The sequence below is a fragment of the Cupressus sempervirens genome, chromosome 4 (assembly GCF_028749045.1).
Source record: "Cupressus sempervirens isolate cs-2001-9-10 chromosome 4, ASM2874904v1, whole genome shotgun sequence".
In the NCBI taxonomy this organism is placed as follows: Eukaryota; Viridiplantae; Streptophyta; class Pinopsida; order Cupressales; family Cupressaceae; genus Cupressus; species Cupressus sempervirens.
In genome coordinates, this window is record NC_143121.1 from 526,686,424 (window position 1) to 526,704,317 (window position 17,894).

Here is a 17,894-nt window from a genome sequence, read left to right on the forward strand (position 1 = left end):
GTTCACTGCTCTTGTTCTTCAAAGTAACAAAATAGAAGAAAGGATAAAGGAATTCTTGTATTCTCACTTGTAACTAATTGAAAGAAAATCAAACCACTTCCCTTCCTTTATTATTTCTTTGCTTTTAATTTTCCTTTTGCATAAAATAAAACAATTAAGTGGGAAATTGGTATTTTAAAGGTAAGGGAACATACTGGAAGAAGTATCACCTCATAATGAGGTATTCATGGCAAGATTCTTGTGGCTTAACATGCACAATTCAAACAAGACCATGACTTCATCATTACATAATCACCTTATGTGAATGTCCTTACAATAATAACAAACTTTTGACATCCGAATTTGACCCCAAATGAAAGATTTCCCTTCCTATAAATCATATTGACAACTCGTCCTTTGCTTCAAGAAATGATAAATTAGACAAGACCTTTTAATCATTACTCTCACACCTTTTTTAATTTTGCAGAAATCAACATCCTTTTGAGAATCATTAATATCCAAGTCCAAAAACCTCAGTAGTAGAACTACTTTGAACTACTTTGAACCAAGGTTCAAAGAGTTTCGAAGTGGTTCAAGTAAATGTCTCTACTGCACTTAGTAGGTCCCACTTGTAGAAAAAAGGTTAGTATAAAAAAGTTTTGATTGAACTACTTTGAATTGTTTTAAACCAAGGATCAACAAGGTTCAAAGTGGTTCAAGAGAAAGATTCACAAAAAAAATCACAAAGCTGACTTCCATATGCAAGGCACGATGACTCTTGAAAAGGAGAAAACACGAAGAACTTGCTTGACATAAGATTTTGGATTTGAAAGAGAAGCATAAAAGTTATAATGGCGACCCAAAACTAGGGCTAACAAAACTAAAAAAGATCAAGATGAGGTGAGGTTGTTCCTTATGAGGGAAAATTGGATTCCAACGTTGTGCTAGATTGGATCTCTAAAAAAAAGAAGTTCCTTGAGTATGAAAATACTCCTGATAATAGGAATGTGAAGATTGTAGTTACTAGGTTGAAAGGACATGCCCCACTATGGTGGGAGCATTTTCAAATTGATAGACAAAGGAGAGGAAAGGAAAATATTAGGACTTGGAAAAAGATGGTGAATAAGGTAAAGAGAAAGTTCCTTGCTACTAATTACCAAGTTAGATTGTTGAGAAAGATTTAAAATTTGAGACAAAGAGACATAAGTGTGAAGGAGCATACTGAGGAATTCTATAGATTGGACATCATATCTAGACATGTGGATGATGACGTTGAGAAAATTGTAAGGTACATAAATGGACTAAGATCTAGAATTCAAGATGAGATAAGTTTTATGAAATTGGGAAGTGTAGAGGAAGCATATCAATATGCCTTTAAAGATCAAGAGATCTTGAAAAAGAAACATGAAAAAAGACAAAGAGGTAGAGGTGGTAGATTCCAGAGAGGCAGACATAGATGTTATGGAGAAGGTGGTAGATCTGATAGTTTTGTGGAAGATAAGGGTAAATCTAAATGGAAGAGCAATGTTCAAGGTAGAAATGAGTCAAAAGGTGATGATTCTTACCAAGGAGATACTAGTTCTTACCAAGGAAGACATAATTCTTATTCTAGAGGTGGATTTTGTGGTAATTGTTTTACATGTGGTCAATAAGGGCATAGATATTTAGAATTTGGATCCTCTATAAGTGGGCAAGGTAACAAAAATGTTATGATACAAGGAGACACTAAGGGTTCACCAAGTGGATCTAATGGTGAGAAGAACCTTATGTAATAAGGGAAGTGATGAGGAACCTATCCTAAGGAGAAGTCTTTTTAAGACTAGATGTAAGATGACTAGAAAATGTTACAAGGTGATCATTGATAGTGGGAGTTCTACAAACTGGCATAAGCAAAATAATTTTCAAAGTTATAGTTATAGAGGTTGGAACATCCTAAACCTTATCATGTTTCATGGATCAAAGATGAGCATAAGATATTGGTAAGTGAAAAATGTATTGTGAAGTTCAAGATTGGACATTACTTTGATGAAGTTTTGTATGATATTATGCCTATGGAATATTTTCATATTTTGTTGGGTAGACCTTGGAAATACTATAGGTATGCTATACATGATGGAAGATTGAATCAATATACTCTTTGGGTGAATGGGAAGAATCAAATATTTATGCCTTTATTTGAACATCTAGATGAGGTTAAGTGTACTACAATGAGAATTTGTATAGTTAAAGGAAAACAATTTGAAAAGGAAATGAAGAAGAATCAAATCTATTTTTTTATAATCCCTAGTAGACCGAGTTGTGCCAGTAGCAACTGAGTATCAGAAAACAATGTTAAACAAGTGCCAATCAGTACTGACCAAGTAGCAGAAGCTAGTGTTAACTAAGTGTCAATGGAAATTGCAGAATTGTTTAGTGAGTGTAAAGACATTGTTGCAAAGGCTATACCTAATGGTTTACCACCAATGAGAAGTATAGTTCATTGTATGGGTTTGATTCCTAGAGCTAGTTTGCCAAATAAAACACCATATAGATTAACACCTACTAAGAATGAAAAGCCTAGTAGACAAATGCATGATTTGTTGAAGAAAATTTTACTCAAAGAAAGTTTGAGTCCATGTGTTGTACCTACCATATTAGCACCTAAGAAGAATGGAGAATGGAGAATGCAGAATGTGTAATGATTCTAGAGCTATTAACAAGATCAAAATGTAATAAATGTTTCCTATGCCAAGGATGGATGAAATAATGGATTGTTTAAGTAGAAAAAATTATTTTACCAAGATTTATTTGAAGAGTGGCTATCATCTGATCAAATTTAGAGAAGGTGATGCATGGAAGACTATTTTCAAGACAAAAGATGGTTTGTATGAATGGTTGGTAATGCCTTTTGGTTTGTCTAATGTACCTAGTACTTTCATGAGGTTGATGAATGACATTATCAAGAGATTCTTGGGTAAGTTTGTGATTTTTTATTTGGATGGCATTCTAATATTGAGTAAGTCTAAGGAAGAACATTTTGAACATGTTAGAAAAGTATTGCAGAGATTGAAAGAGGAATTTAAGTTGATGATTAATCTAAAGAAGTGTTCTTTTATGAAAGAGGAGATTGTGTATTTGGGATTTTTGATTTTAGCTAATGGTTTGAACATGGATCCTAAGAAGGTTAAAGCAATTTTTGAATGGCCTAAACCTTAGAATGTGGGTGAGGTAAGATCATTTCATGGTTTGGATATTTTTTACATAAAGTTTGTAAGGAATTTTAGTTATGTTTGTAATGTTATGACTGAGACAATTAGAGGAGATAAAAAGGAATTGAAATGTACACATGGAGCTAACATTAGTTTTGAGACTTTGAAACAAATAGTTACTGAGTTACCTATATTAGCATTGCTTAATTTCAATAAGGTATTTCAAGTTGAATGTGATGCAAGTGGTAGTGCAATAGGAGTTGTATTGAGTCAAGAAGGTAAACATGCTGCTTTCTTTAGTAAGAATTCAAATGATGTTAAAAGGAAGGATTATTTGTATGATCAAGAGTTTTATGTTATTGTTCAAGCCTTGAAGAAGTGGAGACATTATTTGATTCCTTAGGATTTTGTGTTGTATACTGATCACAAAGCCTTACAGTACTTGGGAAGTCAACATAAGTTAAATTAGAGACATATTAAGTTTGTTGAGTATTTGTAGAGTTTTATAGTTGTGATTAATCATAAGAGTGGAATCACTAACAGAGTTGTTGATGCATTGAGTAGAAGATGTTCTTTGTTGACCAAGATAAAGGATCAAATTCTTGGTTTTGATGATATGAAGGAGTTGTATGATAGTAATCCTATTTTTTCTGAGATGTGAAGAGAGTGCAAAGCATCTAGTTTGACAAAACAATCGAGTAAGTTTGAAGAATACTTTATTCAAGAAGGTATGTTGTTTAAGGGTATTTAGTTGTCTATTCCTAAGATTTCTATGAGGTTGAATTTGATTTAGGAAATTATCATGGTGGTGGATTGGCTAGACATTTTGGAATTGATAAGACATTGAGCTTGTTGAAGGAAGAGTATTATTGGCCTCAGATGTATAAGGATGTTCAAAATTTTGTAAAGAGTTATCAAATTTTTCAAGTTGCAAAAGGAATAAGTTAGAATAATAGTTTATATACACCTATTTCTATGCTTGAGAAACCTTGGAGTGACATTAGTATGGATTTTTTTCTTGGATTGACTAAGACAATGAAAGGGTATGATTCTATATGTGTTGTTGTAGATAGATTTTTTAAGATGGCTCATTTTATACATTGTAAGAAGACATTAGATGTCGAGCATGTTACTAAGATCTTCTTCAAAGAGATTGTTATATTACATGGATTACCAAAAGTATTATTTTTGATAGAGACAATAAGTTTTTTGGTTATTTTTGGAAGACTTTTTGGAAGAAGATGGGTTCTGAATTGAAGTTTAGTTCTACTTTCCATTCACAAAAAGATGGATAGACAAAGTTTGTGAATGGAAGCTTGGGTAATTCATTGAGATGCTTAGTTGGAAATGAATCACATAATTAGGAAGTGAAATTAGCACAAGCTGAGTTTGCATATAATAATTTTGTGAATAGAAGTACAAGGAACACACCTTTTGAGATTGTTACCCAAATGAAACCTAAAGGAGTATTAGATTTAAGGGATATTGCTGGTGAAGAAAAGAGAAGTGAGGTAGGAGAAGAGTTTTCTAATTTCATGGAATCTTTGCATAAGAAAGTGAAGTTGAAGTTGGAGGAAAGTAATTAGAAGTACAAGGAGAATCCTGATAAGTCTAGAAGGCATCATGTTTTTGAAGTTGGTGATGAGGTGATGGTTCATTTAAAGACAGGAAGATTTAATGTTGGAACATATAGTAAGATGAAGATGGAAAAGTTTGTACCTTGTAAGATCTTGAAGAGGTTTGATAGTGGCAATGCTTATGAAGTTGAGTTACTTAATGACATAGATATATCTCCTATATTTAATGTTTCTAATTTATATAGGTATCATGAGTCTGATGGTGAAGTTGTCATGTCAGATGATTATCCTAAGGAGTAGATTGAAGAAGTTCAACATATATTGAATTAAAGAGTTGCTAAGAGCACAAGAGGAAAAAATTACACTGAGAATTTGGTAAAATGGAAGAATAAAAAATTGGAACATGCTACATGGATTTTCCATCTAAGTTCAATTTAGCTCAGGTTGTGACATCTCAATGATTCAGGAGAATCATTTCTTTCAACCACAATTGACTGATGCAGGAGCATCCTGGGTTGCATTGCTATCCTGCATATTTTCCTTCTTTCTTGTTGTTGTTGAGTTCCAATGTCCTGCATTATCAAGCTTCACAGTTATTACTGAGTTTGTAGTTGGTCTTGAGTTTGTAGTGGTTTTTGAGTTCATAGTTGGTGTTGAGTTCATAGTTCTACCAAGTTCCTTGGTTGATAAGTTCCTTTGGTTGCTGAGTGACAATATTTTTGTTGGAGTCTTCATTTTCCAAGTTGTCTGTATACAATTTCTTGTTCAAGTCAACCTTTACATTTAATTTAGTGATAGGTATTTTTTGAGAGCCAACTTGTGGCTTATTCTAGTATTTAATATGAGATTTTATTTTGTTTTAATTACAACACACCAAGTTGTGGTCATGCATGTATTTAAATAGGTCTTTGGTAGAGTCTTAGGTATGGAGGCAAAGAGCTAGAAGATAGATCAAGAAGGTCGAAGTAGAGTTGAAAATAAATGTTTTATCATTGAGGATAAATGTATGTGGTCATAACTTAGAAGGCCTTATAGCTGGGCATGTATTGTGAAAATTTCATGAATATATAAAAGCATTTGTTCCTCTATCTCTTGAGTATTCTATAATTTGGTATTTGTTTTTATTATGTTCACTCTCATAGGTGTTTGAATAGATGGATGTGTCTTTTGCCCTAGTTATCTCATCCCTCCCTACATTAGGTGTAGTGTGAGGCATTATGAAGGAGTTGGCATTTCTGGTTTCACATGAGATCTTTAGGAATAATCTGATCATGCAAATAGGAGAAAATGGTAGAATAGCAGGATGAATCATGACCAATAATGGTGTAGACCACATGGTTTTCAAAGAAATCATAAATCAGGTGACATAATTCTTCCTCTAAGAACTCAAAAAATGATTCATGATCTTGTAACTAGAGAATAGACGCTATGGTCACCATAGCATCTGCAACCTTGTTTTCTACTCTAGGAATTTATTGAAATCTCACAAATGTGAAGTAGTTCTATAGAGCATCAATCAAATTTTTGTGGGGTACCAACTTGTCATCTTTGGTTTGATACTCATTTTTGACTTGGTTTATGATAATTTGAGAGTCTCCATAGATATGAAGCTCAATGGTCCTCCATTATAAAGCCATTTAAATCCTATTTGTTAAAGCATCATATTCTGCAATATTGTTAGTGCAAGGAAACAAGAGTTTGTGAGACTTTGGGATTCTGTAACCATGAGATTTAACAAATAGAATGCTTGCACCAGCCCATTATGGGTGTGAGAACCATCAAAAAGCATCTTCCAAGATCTTTTAGTGATATACATGATGCAAGCATCTAGAAACTCAATCTGCATATGAGTCATATATTCTAGTGTAAAATCAGCTAGTTGGTTAGCTATGACCTTCCCCTTGATAGATTTGCATTCAACATACTAAATATCAAATTCAAAGATAATCATCATCCATTAAGCTAGGCCACCAGTAAGTGTAACTTTTCTCAATAAGCATTTTAAGGGATCAATTTTCACAATAAGTTGAACTGTGTGAGCCAACATGTAGTGTTCGAGCTTTTGGGAGGCAAATACCACTGCAAGGAAAGCCTTCTAAATGTTTTTCTAGTTCATCTTGTAGGCCAACAAAGTGTGACTGATGTAGAAAATAACACACTCTTTTCTAGTTTCATCACTTTGTGCTAAGAGTGCTCCTAGAGAAGAATATGTAGTTGAGATGTATAGAATCAAAGGTTTTCCTGGGATAGGCGGCATTAATAATAGACTTTCAGCCAAATACCCTTTGATTTAATCTAAGCTTTTTTGACACTCTTCATTCTAGATAAATGTGGAGCCTTTATGCAATTTTTTATTGAAATATTGAGCTTTATCAGCTAGTTGAGAAATGAACCTCCTAATGGATTAAAAAAATCCTTAAAGACTTTTTAATTGATTGATACTTCTAGGAGGAGGAACTTCCATGATGGCTTGTACATTTTTGGGATCAACTTCAATGCCCTTTTTTCATATGATGTAGCCTAACAATTTTCCTATCATGACACCAAAGGCACACTTATTGGGATTTAGCCTAAGCTAAAATTGTTCAATACAGTCCAATATCAATCTAAGCTCATCAATATGTGTATTTGTTTGTTTAGATTTGGCCAATGTATCATCAACATAGTCTTAAATGTTTTTGTGCATTATGTTGTGGAAGATGGTGGTCATGGATCTTTGATAGGTATCTTCTACATTCTTTAGCTTAAAGGGCATGACATTCCAACAAAAGGTACCCTATGCACCTATAAAGCTGTTTTTCTTGATCTCTAGGGGCACTTTTGATTTGGTTGTACCTGGAGAAGTCATTCATTAAAGAGTACATCTCATAACCTACAATAATATCTACTATCATGTCTATGTTTAGTAGTGGAAAATCATCATTAGGACATGCTTTATTTAAGTCTCTAAAATCAGTGCACACTCAAATGCACTTATCATGTTTAGACATAGGTAAAATATTGGAGATCCATTCTATATAATCAATGGCTCTAATAATGTTTGCACTTAGGAGTTTTTCTAGTTCTACCTTGACCAAAAGAGCCACATGTGGGTCATCTTCCTCAACTTCTATTTAACAAGATTGGCACCAGGAGAAATAGATAGATGGTGCATAATTAGATTAGTGTCATGACCAATTACATATGAGTAGGTCCAAGTAAAATTGATTTTCTTTTCTTGAAAGAACTTAGTAAAGTTATCCTTTTCTTCAACTAATAGAGATTAAACCATATGAATAATTTTAGGAGACTCTTTTGTACCCAAGTTGATAGGTTGTGTGGGTTCAATGAGAACCAAATATCTATTCTATAAATAGCTTAGAAAATTACCAAGTATCTCCTCTATAGGTACCTCTAGGAGGTTTTCACCTTTATATATGTCATTAGTTTTACTTTTTTTGGGTTATGATACTATCTCAAAGTGGTTTTCACCATCTGGTCACTTATTTTTTCTTTTGATTTTATGACTAAGGTATTTTATATCTATTTCCATCATGTTAACCATGGGTTCACTAGTGGAAGATATCACGGGTTGGTAGCATTGAGTTAGCAAGTGATCTCATAATCATTTTAGAAAGATGGTAGTTTGGGTCTTTGACTAGACCAATCTATGATATCATGATGGATTAATGAGAGTGACATAGAGGATTCAAGATAATTGATATGGTAGGAGTCATCTCTATTGAAATGAGAAGTCGATCCTATAGTGAAAGCTCCAAAGAAATCTAAATAAAGAATAGGCCTAGAGGGATAAGCATGATCCACTAAAGTAGTTTGCAAACCAAGCTTGTCAGGACCTAAACTAAACTCTTCAATCATGTTTGATTGGGTAGCATAGGCATGGATGACATCCACTCCTAATTCACAATATTCATCTAAGAGACTTTCCCGTTCATATTCACTAGAATCTATACTTCAGTTCTTAGCAATCAAGTGAGAAATGTTCTCTCTTATCCTTCCTCTATTTGGATCTTCATGATTAGGTTCATCTAATTAGTGTTGTCAAGAGGTAGAAGCATCAAAATTATTAGAGTTAATTATAGTTTCTTCTTCCCAAAGGAGAGAAGTAGGGGGCATAGAATTCTCTTTTTGTAGAACAATTGTAGCAAAAGATGGTTCATTATCCTTTGATTTGCTAAACATGGGAGCTCATCTATCAAATCTTGGTAACTCATCTTCTAGCCCAAAAGCCTAAGCCAGAAATATATCTAGTTTTTTGACCCCCAAGATGACTTAAGGGTTCTATTAGATCCTTTTTTGTTACCAATTAAGGACCCATGGCCCCGATAGCCCATATTTTTTAGAAATTTGTATCCTTTGCCATAATACTTAGGAGAGATAAAAGTAGTGACAATAGAATAGAATCTAGAGTGTACTCACTTGTACCTAGGCTCATCATTTTTAATTTCTTCACACTATTTTAAGGATGATTGAAGCTCATGAGAAGAGTGATTGTGATGAACAAGTGTCTCATTAGCGGACAGTGTATTGATAGACATAGAATTGTCTCCCAAAATAACTATTTCAATGTCATTAAGGGAAACTTTAGACATTGGTGGTATGTGGATTGTATTGTTTGCATGTCATGAATCCAAGGCCTTCTAAACAATAAATTATATGCTAGTGGTATGTTTAGAACATGGAAGACCAAATCTTTTTCAACATGCCCAAAAAATATTAGTAGCACAATAAGACCTTTAGAAGACCTTTCAACCTCATCATAGGCTTTGACGGTGATCTTTCTCCTTGGGTCAACAAAAAAATTGGACATGTCAAGTTTTTGAATAATGTTGAAAGAGATAATGTTTAACCCTACACCATTGTCTATCAAGACCCAACAAACATGAGCATAGAATATTTAGACTTCTATGTGGAGGGAAAAATTATGGGGATGACTGAGAGATTTGTCATCTTCTTTGGAGAATGTGAGGTAATATGGTGAAGAAATGTGGTTCACCATACCTTGGAACCACTCTACATAAATATCCATGGGTACCTTGGTTGAGTGTCAGGAATTTTCAAGAATATCCTTGTGCAAAGGAGATGTCTCTAATAATTCAAAGATAGATATTTGTGTCAAGATTTGTTGATAACATTTTTAGAATCATTAGAAACTTTAAAGTTGACTTTAGATTACCCCTATTGATAACATTAAGTGTCTCACCATGCAAGGAGGAAGATTCCACCATTTTAAGAACTACCTTAAGTCAAGTTTCCCTATGTTGTTGAGAATTTCACATTTTTAGGAAAACCTTGGGCCTTTCATCATCTATTTCATAATTTGGTTTCTTGTTAGAGTTAGGACCTATCATTCAAAGATATTTAATGGATTATATCATGTTTACGATGTTGTCAGTGAGAGTGTATGTATAGTTGATCTTTACATTATGGTTTTTCTTGTTATCCTTGGATGATTTACCTTTTTCATACTCCAGTAATAGTCATTTAAAGCTTTGTGATTAGAGTTTTTAACTAAACCATCTATGAAAAAATTTCTAGAATCAATAAGATCTTGGATGACATATTTAAGCTTAAAGCATTTTTCAATGTTGTGGACTTTGCTCCTCTTATAGTTTTAGAAATGATTATCTCTTGACCAATGAGGTATGATAAGTGGGTCATAGGGCCAAGAATTGTTTGGAAGCATGAATAGCTTGTTTACAAGTAAGGTCTTCAATACCACTTCATAAGATTTGACCATACGTGTGTAAGCACATATTTTCTTAGAAATTTTTTTGGTTTTTGTTAGATTTTTGAAGATTCACAGACTCTTGTTATTTCGTAGTGTAAATAGCATTGGAAAGGTTAAAGGCAGACTCCTTGGTCTTAGGAGTATCTACTACTCCATCATTGACAATATATTTGTTTTTATTACAAGGTTTGTTCTTGTCTTTTTGATTTTCATTGCCATTTTTTTCTTTATTAAAGAAAATGTCACCTTTTATAATAGCAACATCCTTGATGCAATATGGACTTTCAATCATGGCATTGAAGGATGTGAACAATTATTTTTTAAGGTCAAAATAGTGTTTTCATACAAGTTTATTGACAAACATGTAAATCTTCTTGGTCTTACGAACTTGTCGAGGGTATCTAGAATGTAGAGATCTCCATTGCTAGAGACATTTTGCAAAGGTTTCTCCTTATTTTTGTTTGAAGTTGCACAAATCCAAAATAATAATAGGATGTTTAATATTATAGGAATATTGTTGAATGAGACGTTGTACAAATTCATCAAACATTTTGAGAGGAGGTGACAGTTTTGTGAGCAATTTCATGGCTTGTCCTCTTAAAATCATAGGTAACAACCTCATGAGGTAAGTTTCCTCATACTTAAAGTCCATGCTAATAGCATAGAAGTATCTCACATGATTGTGAGGGTCACAATTTCCATCATATTTTCCATATTTGGGAACCTCTATATCCCTAGGAAATGGAAGCATGTAAAGACTCCTATCCAAAGGAAGAACACATATCAACTCAAAAAGGAGGTTTTAGGTTGTTCATTGGAGACTTGTAGTTGTGTAAGTTGATTTCTAAGTTCTTGCATTTCTTCTTTCAAAATTTCAGCCTTAGTGGGTTCGCATTTTTTTATTATCCTTTGCACATCAAATTCTGGAGGGAGTTTCCATCCCTTTGCTATCATATATCGAAAGTATCAATCCTCATTTTGTTCCAAGACTTTGAAAATTAGCCTTTAGATGACATCATCTTATTGAAATCTCATCAAGTCTTCACTAATTATTTCATAGTTGGTTTCAATTTCATGGTGTGATGTTGAATTTCTTGGTGGTGATGGGCATGATCCTATGTTTACTCTAGGAGTCCTAGGAGGCATATTGTTTCCATCATTTCCACTAAGAGGGATGTTATCAAATGGGTTACTATAGTAGGCTTGCCTATTTTCATCATTATGTGGATGAGCATCAAACTCAGCTTGATGATAGGGATCTTTCTCTAGAGGCCATGCTTATGGCCTCTTTGAGTCTTTTATTTTCTCATACTTTTTCTTCTAAGTAGCACTTTATCTCCTTAGAGTGCATGGTGAGCGAGACATTGTTTTCACCCCTCAGTGTATCAAAAGATGTATTGAATGTTGGAGTTGATGAAATCCAACTTTGAAGACACCCAAGATCACTTCCATGTGAATAACCTATCAAAGGGAAGGCAAGGAAGGAAGAGCGTGGAGCAAGGGAAAAACCCTAAACGAACATGAGAGAGAAAGATATGCAAACACAAGAATATATTTATTTACAATATGAATGTTGTGATGTGAAATACAATGAAGGAGCTTGAATATAAAGAGCTCAAGGAATCTCCTAGAACAAGCTAGAAGACACTAGGAGATAAGTATGAAAACTAAGCATACATCCACATTAGGTGGAAAGTCCTCGAACAAGGTGAGAGGATAAGTATGTCTTAGGAGAGAAGAAACTCCTATATTGTCAAAAACTTATAAAAAACTCCTAAGATACAACTAATTAATGAAATGCATTTACCTAAGTAAGCTTAAGTAAATAGAATAAATAATAAATAATAAATTATTTACTCTAACACCCCCCCTTAAGTGCAACTTAGGGAAATTCCTTAAGCTCACAAAACTAAGAAATGCAGGAATGGGTCCTGGCAACAAGGCCATGTTAGGTACCCATGTACAATGCAAAGAGATGCAACCTCTAAAAATAGGGAAAGAGACAAAACCACATGGGAAAAACCCTCCCCCCAAAAGAGGTAAGAACCTATTGAGGAATAGAAGAAGCCTCCAACTAGGGAAATGTCCTCTAAAATAGGAACAAGGAGTGATCATGAAGAGCATCACTAAAGCATGAAAAAGTTGCAAAATCTACCATCAAAAAGAAAATTGCTGATCTGAAGAACCTCCATGGAAGAAGAAGGCACGAACCAAGCATGTCCATATGGTAGATGATCCATCTCACTGAAATACATAGGTAGCCTACCACTGCCTTGTATATGGGATCAATCACTGAATACATAACTCACACTATCAAACCATCAAACCATGAATGCATTAGAATAAAATAATAACTCCCCCTTAATGCAGATGGGGTGAGATGACAGGCAACTGACAAGGTGGCCAAAAATATCCTAGGGACGAACCAAGAATGACGAGAGAGGAAGAGGTACAAACACCTATAAAGACATGGTCAAACTGACACTACATGGGGCTAATGTCATGGAAGGGAGACTTACTTGACAAAGGGAGAAGGCCTAAAATAGAAAACAACTATCCCCCCCATGGTGCTTTATGAAAATAGTGCATGTACAACTGACTCAAAAATAACATTCATGAACCTGAAATGGAAAAGTGACACTTTATCTCAGTGCAATACATAAGAGTGCTTCAAAATGATAGCTACAATGATTAGAACAAAGAAAAAGCTAACATAAAAGATATAAAAGACCAAAACAAAAGAAACCATGCCATAAAAATGATCCTCAGACCTAAAACATCCAAGATATCCAACATATAGAAAAAATGCCAAAAACATGATAGAGAAAGCATGGGCTAGAATCTAAAGAAAAGGACTACATTTCTAAAAAGATGACAAAACTAGCTTTCCAAAAATATAAAATTTTCAAAAAATTGACATGGGATGCAAAAGATATGCATGTCGGAGTCAAAAATAAAACTTCAGACTTCAACTAAAAAAATAGGCAAGAAAAATTTATCAAAAACTAAAAATACCTACACCAATGTCTCTATCTTGGAACTAGCTTTCTAGTGCTTCTTTTGTATCAGAAAAATACCTTCGTATGCTCAAGTTATGGCCAAAAAATTGAAGTTAGGTCCAAAATGACCCTAGAGATGTACAAGAGGTGGATGATGTAGTACTAATGTCATCATTTCACTGGTTTAAATTTGATGGCCAGTCAAGCATCACAGTAAAAAAAGATGCCACATGGCACACCACATGGTAGCCACATGATAGAAAGTTGACGTGGTAGGGCCATGTGGCAATGTGCCACATGTCACACCTGCGGCTGCTGACTATGCAAAATAGACTGCCAAGTGGGGATAAACTTCAATATGTCACTATGCTAGAAATTAGGCCACATGCCACTGCAAATGGTAAGTAGACATGGAAGAGGTGGTGGGCTAGTTGCAGAACCTATAGAGCAGAGAGATAAGGTGGCGTTCCTTGGCTGAGTGAACTTTGAGCAGGCAAAGGATGTAGAACCAGGTGGAGCCGCTAAAACTAGTGGAGTGGAGAAATTGGGGGCTAGGTGGTGCGTCAAGGAAGACTGAATGCAAGTGACACTCTGGCTGAGTGTGGGTAGCTCCACAATGGCTGAGTGTGGGTAGCCCCACAATGGCTATGGTGGTGCGGCCCAAAACTTTTTTTAAATTTTTTTTTTACGTTGAACCATCTGTATGACCATATTGAAAGCCCTGCAAGCATAAAAATTTTGCCTCTCGAAGCTCTATCTCCAAAATTGAAAAGTTTTATATGGATGCTATTTGAAAAGCGCCTTCTGAATCTAATGGCAGTGTCCATTTGGGCCCAATGTACTTCAAAAAATTTCTCTACCCCTGATTTGAAGAAAAAAGCACAAACAAACTAGGGTTTGTATCTTTGAATCACAACTTCAAAAAACCTTCAACGAAGCAGTAGCAGGGAGGCTCTGATACCATGTTGGAGTTGATGAAATCCAACTCTGAAGATGCCCAAGATCACCTAAATGTGAATAACCTATCAAAGGGAAGCCAAGGAAGGAAGAGCGTGGAGCAAGGGAAAAACCCTAAACGAACATGAGAGAAAAAAATATGCAAACACAAGAAAATATGTATTTACAATATGAATGTTGTGATGTGAAATACAATGAAGGAGCTCAAATATAAAGAGCTCAAGGAATCTCCTAGAACAAGCTAGAAGATGCTAGGAGATAAGTGTGACAACTAAGCATACATCCACATAAGATGGAAAGTCCTCAAATAAGGTGAGAGGATAAGTATGACTTAGGAGAGAACAAACTCCCATATTGTCAACAACTTATAACAAACTCCTAGGCTACAACTAATTAATGAAATACATTTAACTAAGTAATCTTAAGTAAATAGAATAAATAATTAATAATTAATTATTTACTCTAACACTGAATGGATTCTCAAAGCTATAGAGTAGGTTATGCCATATATTAGCTTCATGATACTTATTAGAGATGGGATCCTCCACACAAGGTTCTCCATGAGTTTGCCTAGTTGGAGTTTCCAATTGTTCAAAGGTGAAAGAAGGATGACTACTTCTATTGACTTAGAACCTAGTTGCAACTAGCATTTAAGGAAATGCTTTGTTTAATAGGATGAGAGAAGTATTTCAGATTTAAAGCTTGTGGGGTCAAGAATGATCACTTGTCAAAGATAGAATAAGTGAGTTTCTTGTCAAGAATGCTCAAGCACTTACAACACTAGTGACTCTAGCCAAGAGTGAGAAAGAAGCTCAATAGCAATTAGCTAGCATATAAAGGTCACCATATTTCAACAATTGACCATTAGTGATCATTTTTAGCTTACATCTAATAGGCTAAACCCATCTTTTTGACTTAGAACAGTACCTAACATGTAGATTTTTTACCAAGTTTAGGAAGGATGAAGTAATGACAACCCTACATCAGCTAAGACATAATTTAGACTCTATTTTGGAAATTATAAAAACCAAGAGACACTTCTCAAAGAGCTAAGCGATATTAGGATAGTAAAAAGTATCGTACAATAAAGTTGACAATAACCAGGCAACACTTTTTTCTTAGGAAATACTTTTACTTAAGGAGGGAAATGTAGTCCACTATGGGTAGATGATAGACCTTACAGTAGTCAAGTGATACAATTTCAATAAAATACTATTGTACGATATTTCTCCAATAGTCATATGATAGTGTGCCACTAAATTGTGAAAAAGAGTAGTTTGGCCAAAGAAAACTTCTGTTTCAAGTTGACCATCAAATATTTCTTGACTAGAATGTTATGTGGATAGTATAGGACCCCATTTTTCATGAAATAAAAATATGGTTTGCAAATAGTGAGAGAATATTTCATGTCTCAAATAATTGAACAAGGGATAAAGAAACCTTTCCAACACACACTTTTGATAGTAGAATAGGTTTCTATCAATGTTAATGGTATGTTTGATTTGTAAGAACATTTAGACATGTCCAACACATTTGAAAATACTTTCAAACAAGATCTACCTAAGATTCAAGGTCCATTACTCAATAACTTGGCCCATACTAAGTGTCCCTTCACCTCACACCCAATGGTTTCCCATCAGAGGTATTGGCTTTATCATGGAGATGTTATAAGCATAAACAAGGGGACATAGAAATTGAGTGAAAGAATAAGGTAGCTACTAACCTTAAGTGTTTAGAAAGGTATTTTTTTCATAATATTCCCTTTGCACCCAATTATGAGACACTCCTCCTTGTGGTAGGTAATAGACCCGTAGCCACAAGAGCACTTTAAGCGTTCTTGCCTAGCATTTTCCTCATGGTACTAATCCCACAAGTACTCACACCAAGAAATGACAAAACACTATGTCTACTAAGACTTTGTCTTATTGGTATCCTTGAGTTTATAATAGGGTGGAATAGCCAAGTTTTCTTGTCCCTACTTGGCTCATTTCTCTTGATTTCAAAAGAGAAGGCCCTCTAAAGGATTCTAAACTAAAACAAATTGGATCCACTCTTGAGAGTCAAGATTTTTGATTCACCATGAGGGTGAAGAGAATACTCTTATATCTTAATTTCTTCCTAAAATCATGTCAAACAAATTCAATTAATCCTATTTCTTTTGAAATCTAAAGGCTAGTCAAGATTTTTGATTCACTATAGGGGTGTAGAGCATACTTTCCAATTGCCAAGAGACCATAATCAAAAGTATTATGTGCCAACAAAAATGAACAATTATTAGGATTGTTGCTAATGGAAATACAAGCACTTTTTTGGTTTTTATGCTTGTAGATATCCCTATAAACAATTGTTAGTAGAATTTTGCATTTGAATCTTTGACATTTGTTCTTTTAAGGTAAGTGTAATTCCCTACTTGGAGATACTTCGAACAAGGATAAATATAAGCCAAGATTTTATTTTTTCACAATTATGGATGCACATGAAAATCAACATAAAAGGATCACAAGGATCATAACAGAAGACTAAACAAACATCCAAACACTAACGGATCTCCAAACATCACTACCAACCAAAAACAACAAACAATGGGAGCATGTAAATGATTTCAAATATGAAACATTATGAATTCAAATCTGAAACCAAGGGATTCAATAACCCCATAGAGGGTAGAAATAAAACCTCTTCAAAACTTCTAGACAAACTAAAAGTGCCCACTCTCTTCTCGGATAGGTTTTCCTAAGACCCAAGTGACACTTTCATGCAGCACTATGTGATACTTTCTAGTATCATACGATATTCCTTCGAAGGGTGTATAATACTTTCAAGGTTTGTGTGACACTTCTCAAAAGGTTGTGTAGTACTTCATAAGTATCATAGGATGGTTTTTCCAAGGGTGTGCAATACTTTCAACTATCACACGATAGTTTTCCTAAGGGTGTGTAATACTTTCTAGTACCGCACAATTCTTCTTCTTTGGGCGTGTGATACTTTATAAGCATCACCCAATGCTAACACATTGTCATCTAGGGAAACCAAGAAATTCTCCAACAATAAACAAAAAAGCATAAAGAGAGTTAGAGACTCCACACTGGGGAGTACCAAATCCACAAGCTGAGGCTTAAACACTTGAATGAAAAAGTAGAAAGACAGAAGCACATCTAACCATCTAATACATAGTAGTAAAAGAAACATACTAAAAGAAACATCTTGGTATATAGAAGCAACATCACAATGTACAAGAATAAAAAAACTCATGTGCAATTCCTCCCAACCATAATAGCATCATGAGAACTCAAAGGTCTTACCCATTCCCCATGCATAACATCCAAAACTATTGACTAGATCGTTAGAGCTATCTTATGTGAACATCACTACTAAAATGTACTACAACATAAGACTAGGAAATCTAACATGCTAAAAAATAAAGCTTAGATATTCCACATAATTAGACTTGTCATCTAATCAT